The 10,307-nt window shown below is 47.3% G+C and overlaps 1 long non-coding RNA gene across 1 annotated transcript; it reads left to right on the top strand.

Moving 5' to 3' along the window:
• Positions 1 to 5,492: 5,492 nt before the first annotated feature.
• Positions 5,493 to 8,740, top strand: LOC123069853 (uncharacterized). Its single transcript, XR_006433093.1, has 2 exons — positions 5,493 to 6,002; positions 8,382 to 8,740. It is a non-coding gene; the product is annotated as an uncharacterized lncRNA (long non-coding RNA).
• Positions 8,741 to 10,307: the final 1,567 nt, after the last annotated feature.

Below are 10,307 nucleotides of genomic sequence, written 5' to 3'. Positions count from 1 at the left end.
AAGCAGAATGGCCCATATGGAGTAATGAATGCTGTTGCGGCCTGGTCTTTTTCCGCCATCTTGATTTGATGGTATCCGGAGTATGCATCGAGGAAGCACAATGAATCGTGCCCTGCGGTAGCATCGATGATTTGGTCGATGCGAGGGAGAGGGAAAGGGTCCTTTGGACAGGCCTTGTTAAGGTCTTTGAAATCGACGCAGAGGCGCCAGGATTTGTCCTTTTTGGGTACCATTACCAGGTTGGCTAGCCAGTCCGGATGTTTGATATCTCTGATGAATCCGGCTTCTAAGAGTTTGGCTAGCTCCTCTCCCATCGCCTGTCTTTTGGGTTCGGAAAATCGCCGAAGAGCTTGTTTGACTGGCTTGAATCCTTTTAGGATATTTAGGCTGTGCTCTGCCAGCCTGCGTGGGATTCCTGGCATGTCTGAAGGGTGCCATGCAAAAATGTCCCAATTTTCCCGAAGGAATTCTCGTAGTGCGGCTTCTACATCAGGATTTAATTGTGCTCCAATGGATGCCGTCTTTGTGGGGTCCGTTGGATGGACCTGAAATTTGACTATTTCGTCTGCTGGTTTAAAAGAGGTGGACTTGGACCTCTTATCGAGTATCACATCGTCCCTATCCACCGTGGAGCGCAGCGCAGTTAATTCCTCTGCCGCTAGGGCTTCGGATAATGCCTCTAGGGCCAGTGCGGCTGTCTTATTTTCAGCGCGGAGTGCTGTATCTGGATCACTGGCGAGAGTGATTATTCCATTGGGTCCGGGCATTTTGAGCTTCATGTACCCGTAATGGGGTATAGCTTGGAAGATTGTGAATGCCTCTCGCCCTAACAAAGCGTGATATCCGCTGCCGAATGGGGCCACTTGGAACGTGACCTCTTCGGACCTATAATTGTCCGGCGAGCCGAACACTACATCTAGTGTGATTTTTCCTGTGCAGCGTACTTCTCGACTAGGGATTATTCCCCTGAAGGTTGTGCTGCTTCGCTCAATGCGGCTCCAGTCAATTTCCATTTTTTGAAGGGTTTCCTCGTAGATGAGGTTTAATCCGCTGCCGCCATCCATGAGTACCTTGGTAAGACGAAAGCCGTCCACTATCGGACTGAGGACCAATGCGGCTGGTGCTCTAGCTGTTCGGAATTTAGGTTCGTCGCTGGCATTGAAGGTGATAGCCGTGTCGCTCCATGGATTTGTTGTTGCTACTTGGTAGACTTCGGCAAGACTGCGGATTGTTCGTTTCCGCATGTTATTTGATGCGAAAGTCTCGAAGACTGTTAATACCGTACTGGTGCTGCTGGGCTGGTTGCCCGGGGCTAAAAAGCCTTCGCCACTTTTGGCCACCTGCCGTAATATCCAACATGCTCGAAGGCTATGTGTTGGAGTGGCGCCCTCCGTACTGTGGATTTTGCAGGGTCCGTTGAGCCATCCCTCCAGTACGGTTCCGTACCCTTTATGGGGTTTTTGCTTTTTGGTTTTTAACCCAGGTGCTTGAGTATGACGCACCCTTTTATTTCGGACTGGGGTTGTATTCAGGGCCGGATTGTCCCAAAACCTAGTTTCGGTTTTCCAGGCACTTTCCATCGCGCAGTATTTTTGTACAATGGTCGCTAGGTCGGCGAAGCGTGTAACTTCGCGACGACTGATGGCGTTTATGATTCCCTTGTCCGTGCAATTGTTGCAGAAGATTGAAATCGCGCTTTCTTCACGGCAGTCCTTTATCCTGTCCATAACCAGGAGGAATCTGGCCCAGTAATGATGTACTGTTTCATCGGGCTCTTGCCGTATTTGAGATAGATCGCTTATGTTTGGGTGGGCGGGCGGAATCAAGTTCGGAACCCCGTCCAATCTGAGGCTCAAAGGCCACGAAGCTTCCGGATTCGGAAGCTTGATTTGCTGGACGCTTTCCCACAAATCTGGTCCGATGCCTGACTTTAGGTTCAGTATTTGATTAGCGTCCGTCCCTCCGCGGGAATCCGGCATGGAGGGATCGGGAATCCGAACATAGTTGGTTTTTATCATAGAAGAAGAGTCGCCGCATTGTTCCTCTACCACGACAACGTGGTGGGTAACCTGGGGAGAGTTGATTTCTCTCAGATCGGTTTTAAGCCCAATCTGATCGTAGTCGGTAGCGACTCCCAGGGCGGCGATGCGATCCAAGAGCTCGTTTACGGAGGAGAGCTCAATCGGATCTAGCTGCTCGGCGAATTCCGAGCTGACGTGAAGATCACTTTTAATGACTTGAGAGGTCATTGTCGGAGTGGTGGCCGAACAGGCGGTCATAAGAAAACCGCCTAGCCGGATAGTCTGGCCAGCGGCCAAAGCTCCCTTGACGACGGTGTCGTCTTTAAAGATGGGAAAAGGCATCCTTCCTGATGGTGACGACACAGAGGAACTCTCAATGAAAGCACCAATGTCGGTGTCAAAACCGGCGGATCTCGGGTAGGGGGTCCCGAACTGTGCGTCTAGGCGGATGGTAATAGGAGACAAGGGACACGATGTTTTACCCAGGTTCGGGCCCTCTTGATGGAGGTAAAACCCTACGTCCTGCTTGATTAATATTGATGATGTGTGTTACAAGAGTGGATCTACCACGAGATCAAGGAGGCTAAACCCTAGAAGCTAGCCTATGGTATGATTGTTGTTCGCCCTATGGACTAAAGCCATCCGGTTTATATAGACAGCGGAGAGGGTTAGGGTTACACAAAGTCGGTTATAATGGTAGGAGATCTACATATCCGTATCGCCAAGCTTGCCTTCCACGCCAAGGAAAGTCCCATCCGGACACGGGATGAAGTCTTCAATCTTGTATCTTCATAGTCTTGGAGTTCGGCTAATGATGATAGTTCGGCTATCCGGACACCCCCTAGTCCGGGACTCCCTCAATCCCTATTTTCCCGATCATGTGTACCAACTCAACAAGGCACTCTATGGCCTTGGACAAGCCCCATGTGTGTGGTATGAGCATCTTACTGAGTTGTTGCAAGATCGTGGGTTCGAAATTGGGAAAATTGACCCCACTCTTTTTACTAAGAAGGTCAAAGGGGAGTTGTTTGTGTGCCAACTATATGTTGATGATATTATCTTTGGTTTCCCTAACAAAGCTTTCAATGAGGAATTTGCCGCTCTCATGACCTCAAAGTTCAAGATGTCCATGATGGGAGAGTTGAAGTTCTTTCTCGGGTTCGAAATCAAGCAAAGAAGAGAAGGGACCTTCATCAACCAAGCCAAATACACTCAAGACATGCTCAAGAGATTCAAGCTAAGTGATGTCAAGCCGGCCACCACTGCAATGCCCGTCAAATGCCAACTTGGCATTGATCCCAATGGTAAAGCGGTTGATCAAAAGGTATATCACTCCATGATTGGATCCTTGCTTTACCTTTGTGCGTCTAGACCGGATATCATGTTGAGTGTGGGAATTTGTGCATGGTTTCAAGCCGCACCTAAGGAAAGCCACTTTGTGGTGGTCAAGCGAATCTTTTGATATTTGGATCATACCCCAAACTTTGGCTTATGGTACCCAAGAGGAGCCAACTCTGGTCTTTTGGGCTATTCGGACTCAGATTGGGCGGGAGACAAAGTGGATAGGAAGTCCACCTCTAGAGGGTGCCAATTTCTTGGTTGCTCTTTGGTGAGTTGGTCTTCTAAGAAGCAAAGTTGTGTATCTCTCTCGTCCACCGAAGCGGAGTATGTGGCTGCCGGTAGTTGTTGTGCTCAACTTCTATGGATGAGGAAAACTTTGAAGGATTACGGTGTCACTTGTGACGAAGTGCCTCTTTGGTGTGACAATGAAAGTGCCATCAAGATCTCTCTCAACCCGGTGCAACACTTCAAGACGAAGCATATTGAGATTCGGTATCACTTCATCCGGGATCACATTAGGCGAGGGGAGATCAAGCTCAAGTATGTCAACACTCATGATAACCTTGCAGATATTTTCATGAAGCCCTTGGATGAAGCAAGATTTCGCGAGTTAAGGCATGAGCTAAATATCATCGATTCGAGCAATGTAGCTTGAACCCTTTCACACCCCACCATACTCAACGTGCTATCTTGTTTAGGTGTAGGCATGGACATAGGGGGAGTGTTGTTCTCTCAATGAAATTTCCCTCCCCCCATTATGCATAAATTGATACACTCTTTCACTTTAGTCTTTTTGATGGTACTTGTGCTTCAAAGATGAGTTTTGGTCATGGGCCCAAGGATAATTCTTTGCGGTGCCATACCAATTGACTCATACATAGGTGGCTCCGGCCACCGCCCTCTCTTCCCAAGAGTTGTGGTTCGTGTTTTGGTCTTCGTTGTCTTTTGCCTTCTCTTTGTGTCGTGCTTGTGTCGTCGTTTGTGCTTGCTCTTGGTTTATTTGGTGTCTTGAAGGTTGATTTGCAAAGGCCGTCTTCCTCTCTTTTGCGAAACTTGCATTTTCTTGGGAGTACGGTACTACCGAGACAAGCCACGATACTACCGCAGGAGTGGTTTCTTTGTGCATGCACAGTTGCATCCCAGGTGCATGGTACTACCGCTTCCATCACAGCAGTAATTTTTTACAGCTGCTGGAAGAGCGGTACTACCGCCCATCGAGCGGTACTTCTGCCCGGGTGGTACTACCACGATGACCCGCGGTACTACCGCACCGACGCGAGCGGGTGGGGGTTAAGAGCGGCCCAGGGGGAGTTCCAACTCCCTCATACCCATTCATCTCTTTTTCCCACCCCGTCTGTCTCTCTCCTGCCCAAGAACGGCGTCGGTGGTCCTCGCCGGATCTCCGTCTCCGACCGCTCTCTTGCGCATTCCGTCCGGTGGGATCGTTCCCCACCTCGTCCTCTTGCCATGGACCCCGGTATTTCCCCAAGTCCTCCTTTTGTTCCGTTCTTGTGCTTCTAGGTCTTGGGGAGACGCATGTGTAGTTCATGTGATTTTTGGCTAGATCTGTGCAAGGGGAATTGTAGGCGAGTGGTAGTGCAGCTAGTATGCTATTTGGTATGTCACAACAGTTTAGTTTGATCAATGGTAGTACCGATCTTGTTTTTCGGCTGTTCTTGATCCAGATCCGCGCGGTTGAATCCGTGCGGTACTACCGCTCCCCCCGAGCGGTACTACCGCACCCTCGCTCGCGATCTACCTCGCGCGGTACTACCGCTCCCTTGGAGCGGTACTACCGCTTGGGGCGCGGAAGTAAAAATTACTTCCGCTCCAGCCGCGATACTACCATGCACTACTAGGAAATAGCTTATAAATAGACGCTTACTAGTAGCGCGTTATATTGACCCACGCTACTGCTAATTACTAGCAGCGCGCCACATTTACCCCTCGCTACTAGTAAATATTTACTACTAGCGCATGGCAAAAAAACGCGCTATTAGTAAATATCTCCCGCGGACCGGACGTAGCAGTAGCGTGGGTGGTAAAACCAGCGGTACTACTAAGCGAATAGCTATGACGATTATATACCCAGGCTACTATCGAGCGTGTCCACCGCCGCAGCATAAGCACACACCCCATCCCCCACCCTCTCACGAATTCGTAAAAAAAACTCTCTCTCTCTCTCTCGTGACCCTCAGCCCCACCCCCTCGGTCGACCTCCTCTCCCCCATGATCTCCTCGCCGCCGCCACCAACCACGCCGGCCGGTTCTGGCGATCTCCGGCCGCGTGCAACATGCCCCCAAGCTCCTCAAGCTCCGCCCCTCCCTCCCCCTCCGTCAGATCCGCGCCTCAAGGCCTGCACCTTTGCCCATATCACCCTCGCCCACCTCCTCCTCCTGCTTCGTGCGCTGCAGCTTTCGCCCCCCGCGAATGGCCTCCGCCCTCTCCGTGCTGGCGGGCTCCGCCGGCTCTGCTGCCCGGTGCAAGGCACGGGCCCGCTTCTCCACACCTGCCTGTCGGTGCTCCTTGTTTTTGTGAAGTGGAGGATTCTGAATCTTTTTTTTCTGTCGTGGGCGCAAGTGTTATGAGGAGGTAGGCAGAATGGGAGGGCCTGGTGCTGCTTCGGGGTAGCGAGGAAGGTGACTGATCTGATCCCGTGTCCCCTCTCGCTTTGGCTTACCTATATCCCGCATTTGATTTGTCGATTGGTTCGGTTCTGTAACGCGACTGTGCTAGATTGGTTCTGGGTCCTAACATAGGTGTTCCTATGTGTACGATTCAATAGGGGCTGCTAGTGGTTTAGTATTAATATATGTACAGCAATGTTCAGAATCGACTAAGCAAGTGCATAGTCTGCACCGTGATTGGCAATCATGCATGATGCTACAAGCTTTTAGAATAACAGCAGTTCATGGAGTAATATGCTTTGTACTGCTGGTGTGCCTCCTGGGATTCAGCTTTTTTGTGGCCTCGTAACTTGCTTCCTGGACTAGCAATTCAGGACTGCTAGCGGTTTGCTTGCGGTGTTCTTGATTCAGGACTATGATTTCCAATTGTGCACGATGCCACAAGCTTTTAGAACCATAGTGAGTTACGTGGAATCTTATCTGGGCTGCTGGTGTCTCCTGGGATTCAGACTTAGCATGACTCGGAAAAGCATATCGGCAGCTGGTCATCTATTGTTTGGACTAAAGAATCATCAAGTCCTCCTGATACATGTTTGGATGTTAGATGGTTCATGCATATTTCTGTCTACTTCTAGAATTATTGTGTTACCTAGATTCCAAAACCAGTTCAACATAGATGGCATTGTGAATATGAAACTGAATACAGTACTTATCCTCTCTGTTTTCATTTTGTTTTGGAAAATCACAGGTCTCTAGAAGAAGGTAGTCTGCAGGGGACCTCTAGTACTAGTGTTTTTTCTTTGCAGATAAGCATGTCATTTGTTCATCTGTGATTCGTCCTTGAACTCCTAAAACTCTTATGAGAAGAATGTTAGTAGATGCACATTTTATCTGCTTCTGCTAGTTTTCATGTGTCGGGTCTTGCCTTTTTGGAGCCTATACAAGAGGTTTTGTTTGTAGAAAAGTATAGTTGACTGTCCATTTATTTTTTGTAGAAAAGTATTGCTGATGGTCAGTTAAGCATAGATGCACATTTTTCCTACTGTTTTAGTGATAACATAATAAATAGACAAATTGCTTCTACAAGAGATTTTATCTGTAGAAAAAAGCATATAGGCTGCCTGTTCATTTATTGTTTGAACTAAAACATCCTGATGTCCTGATAAGTTTGGATGTTAGATGGATACATGCTTCTGTTTGCTTCTTCTAGAATTAGTGTGTTACCAAGATTTGAAAACTAGTTATGCCCTGTCTAGATTCAACATAGCTTCATGTAAAAGATTCACCACATGTTCTGCTGGAACAAGGTGAGATCCTTTTTCAGGAACCATTTCATTTGAACGCGCATCATGTTTTTCTGAATATAACTGAACATCTGAAGCAGCCATGGTGTATATATTTTAAAATTGGAAGTCAGCACCTCCCCGTTTTCACCCTACTGCTATTGTAATATAAGCAATCAAAATCATGTCACTGCCTCTATAACTGCGGCCGAGTTACCTGAATAAACCTCCATACCATATTATCTTCTTACAATCGTCGGTACTCTGAATTTTTGTGCGTCGAATACTCGAATTTGGAGCAAACTTCTGAATTCATAGTGTAGGCCTTTTGGATTCAACTTTACTGTTTCTTGCTCAGAGTAAATCATTGTTGTTGGGTAGTAAATCATTGCATGGAAAATGTGGCACTTGCCATTCCGGAATACTACCCGTTTTCTCAGTGATTGAAGTGTCTCTGTTGAATACTTCTAAACTGAATAGTTTCATTTGGAATTCTGAAACTTCTTAGCGTAGCATTGTAGCTTTATTTTTACATGGTCAAATTACCTTCTGTATGCAGTATGCAAGAACACTATGTTGTATATCTTCAGTAGTAAATGTATCATCTTAAGAGTGTACTGAAGCTAGATTATTTTGTAGCTCATTTTTTACTCTCTCCATGGTTAATATAAATTATGCAAATCAATCTTTACTTTGAGTGTAACTCTAGTGCTATTCTTATTATTCAATGTACATCGATGGTGCTGCTGGACTTGTGCTAGTCAGAGGGGAGAAAGATAAGAACCTTGGCCTTTAAGTTCTTGGAAGGATCAGAGGGTATGCTGATGCTGCTCAGGTTAATCATTGTTGGTGAAACAAATGTCATTTGAGAAATCTCGGTCCATTTTTCTTGTTAATGAAGACTTTTACCAATATTATACTTTCCCGTTCCTCGAAACTATCAACCTGGCCCAAAGAATGATCTTTTTCTTTAGGATTCATGGTTATTTTTTCTTGTTATTATGCATTACTATTGATTCATGTGCATGTGCTAAAGGAAAGAAAATGTCCTACTGGATGCGGATGCGGATGCCAACTAACCAGTTTTCACTTTCCGACGTGGGCGCAGGGGTGATCGAGGTGGACTACCGCGGCCTAGTGGGCGTCGTGCTCTTCAACCACCTGGAGGCGGACTTCATCGTGAAGCCCGACGATCGCGCCACACAGATGATCATCCAGGTCATTGCGACGCCGGAGGTTGCCGAGGTGGAGGACCTCTACGCCACCGTTCGCCGGGAGGGACTGCTCGGATCCACCGACGTTTCAACTCCGAAACTTGGTAGATGCATCTAGAGAAGTGGTCTAGTTGTTTGCATCTGATGTTAAATGGGATCTCGAGATCTTGAGTTGAGATGTTCAATGTTGTATCCATGAATGCTGCAAGTGCTAAGATGGTTCTGTGAACTTAGTTTATTTGCACTGGACGTCTCTTCATTTCCATCCATGAATATTGCATCTGACATTTTTTTTATTTTTTTATTTTTTGGTTAGCTAGTTGTAGCGTGGGGGAAAGATGTGGTGCTACTAGTACTTGGATAGTAGTAGTGTAAGTGTAGGTGTAAATCGGGCGCTACTATTAGTTAGATAGTAGTAGCGTAGGTTTGGGATAGTGGTAGCGTGGGTGGCACCGCGCTACTACTAACTTTTTTAGCTGTAGTGCGGGGTAAAAAACACGCTACTGCTAAAAGTTAGCTGTAGCGTTGTAGTAGTAGCGCGGGAAACCACGCTACTGGTATGCAAAAAACCTACGCTATTGGTAGTGTTTTTTCTAGTAGTGGTGCCACCCGGCACGGTACTACCGCTGCTGGAGCGGAAGTAATTTTTTACATCTGTGCGCCGGTCCAGTACTACCATAGATGTGCAAAATACACTGTTTTTTCGTTCCAAATCTCGTTCTTGCTTGTTTCTTTTGGCTTTGGCCCTGGTCTTTGCATTGATCCTTCTTGTTTTTCGTGTGTGTTCTTGTGTTGTGTGTCTAGGTGGTGGCTTCGGTTCCAATGTTCGCCGTTCGAATCCCAACCGTGACACGGGCTCGAAGCGTCTCCACAACCAAGATGAAGCTCCAGAGGGCTCCAATGCCTCCCGACGCAGAACCAAGCACACCGCCACCAAGCACAATGAGCCCACCATGGGCATGGATGAGATACCTCTGGCGAGTTCATTGTTCGAAGGAAGATCAACCCCTATGTGAATCCCCGTGCCAAATTCAGAGGGAATGATCTATTCTGGACCAAGCAGTAGAACCTTATCTATCTGGATGTGATCAAGGCCAAGCACCGTGACTATTTTGGAGAGGCTTTGGATCTGGTGGAGCAGTTTGGCATTGAGCACAAGCTTACCTTTCACCTGGACTTTGACCCAGACATTGTGGCTCAGTTCTTTGCTTCGGTCCACTTCCATTCTGATGAGATAAGGACCATGACATGGATGACCAATGGTCAACAGTTATCTGCTAAGTGGAAGGACTTCGACTTGCTTCAGGTTTCTTATGAGTGGCTCGTCACACCCATTGGAGTTCGCCCTCATGCCAACTCTGAGTCTGCCAACAAGAACAAGCTCCAGCCCTTCCTTGTTGAGAAGACGCTTGCTAGTAAGAAGAAGGTGTGGGTGCTGAACTCCTTCCTTGACATCATGCATCGGATCTTCCGCAACTCTCTCTTCCCGCGCATCGGTGACATGGGCCAGGTGCATGCATATCTTGTGGATATGATGCTCATTTGTGAGGAGGCGCGTCAGGCTTAGAACTACTAGAAGCAACAATATTGGATTTGGCATTATTATTGTTACTACTAGAGGAAGGATCTTTCTTGTACTTGTTACTAGACTTGACTTGAGGCATGTAAGTAGATAAGAGTAAACGCTTGGCCATGTAAGAAGAACTTTTCTTACGGAGATCATCATTGACTGCCTTTAAGAACTCATGCTCTTGCTCAAGATTGAGCTTTTCAAAGCGTAACTTCTCACGATCCCTTAAAAGTTCTCGATGATCTTCGAA

Source organism: Triticum aestivum, chromosome 3B, assembly GCF_018294505.1.
Source record: "Triticum aestivum cultivar Chinese Spring chromosome 3B, IWGSC CS RefSeq v2.1, whole genome shotgun sequence".
Classification (NCBI taxonomy): domain Eukaryota; kingdom Viridiplantae; phylum Streptophyta; class Magnoliopsida; order Poales; family Poaceae; genus Triticum; species Triticum aestivum.
The sequence above is the reverse complement of the archived record's forward strand: the minus strand, read 5'-3'. Positions and strand labels throughout refer to the sequence as shown.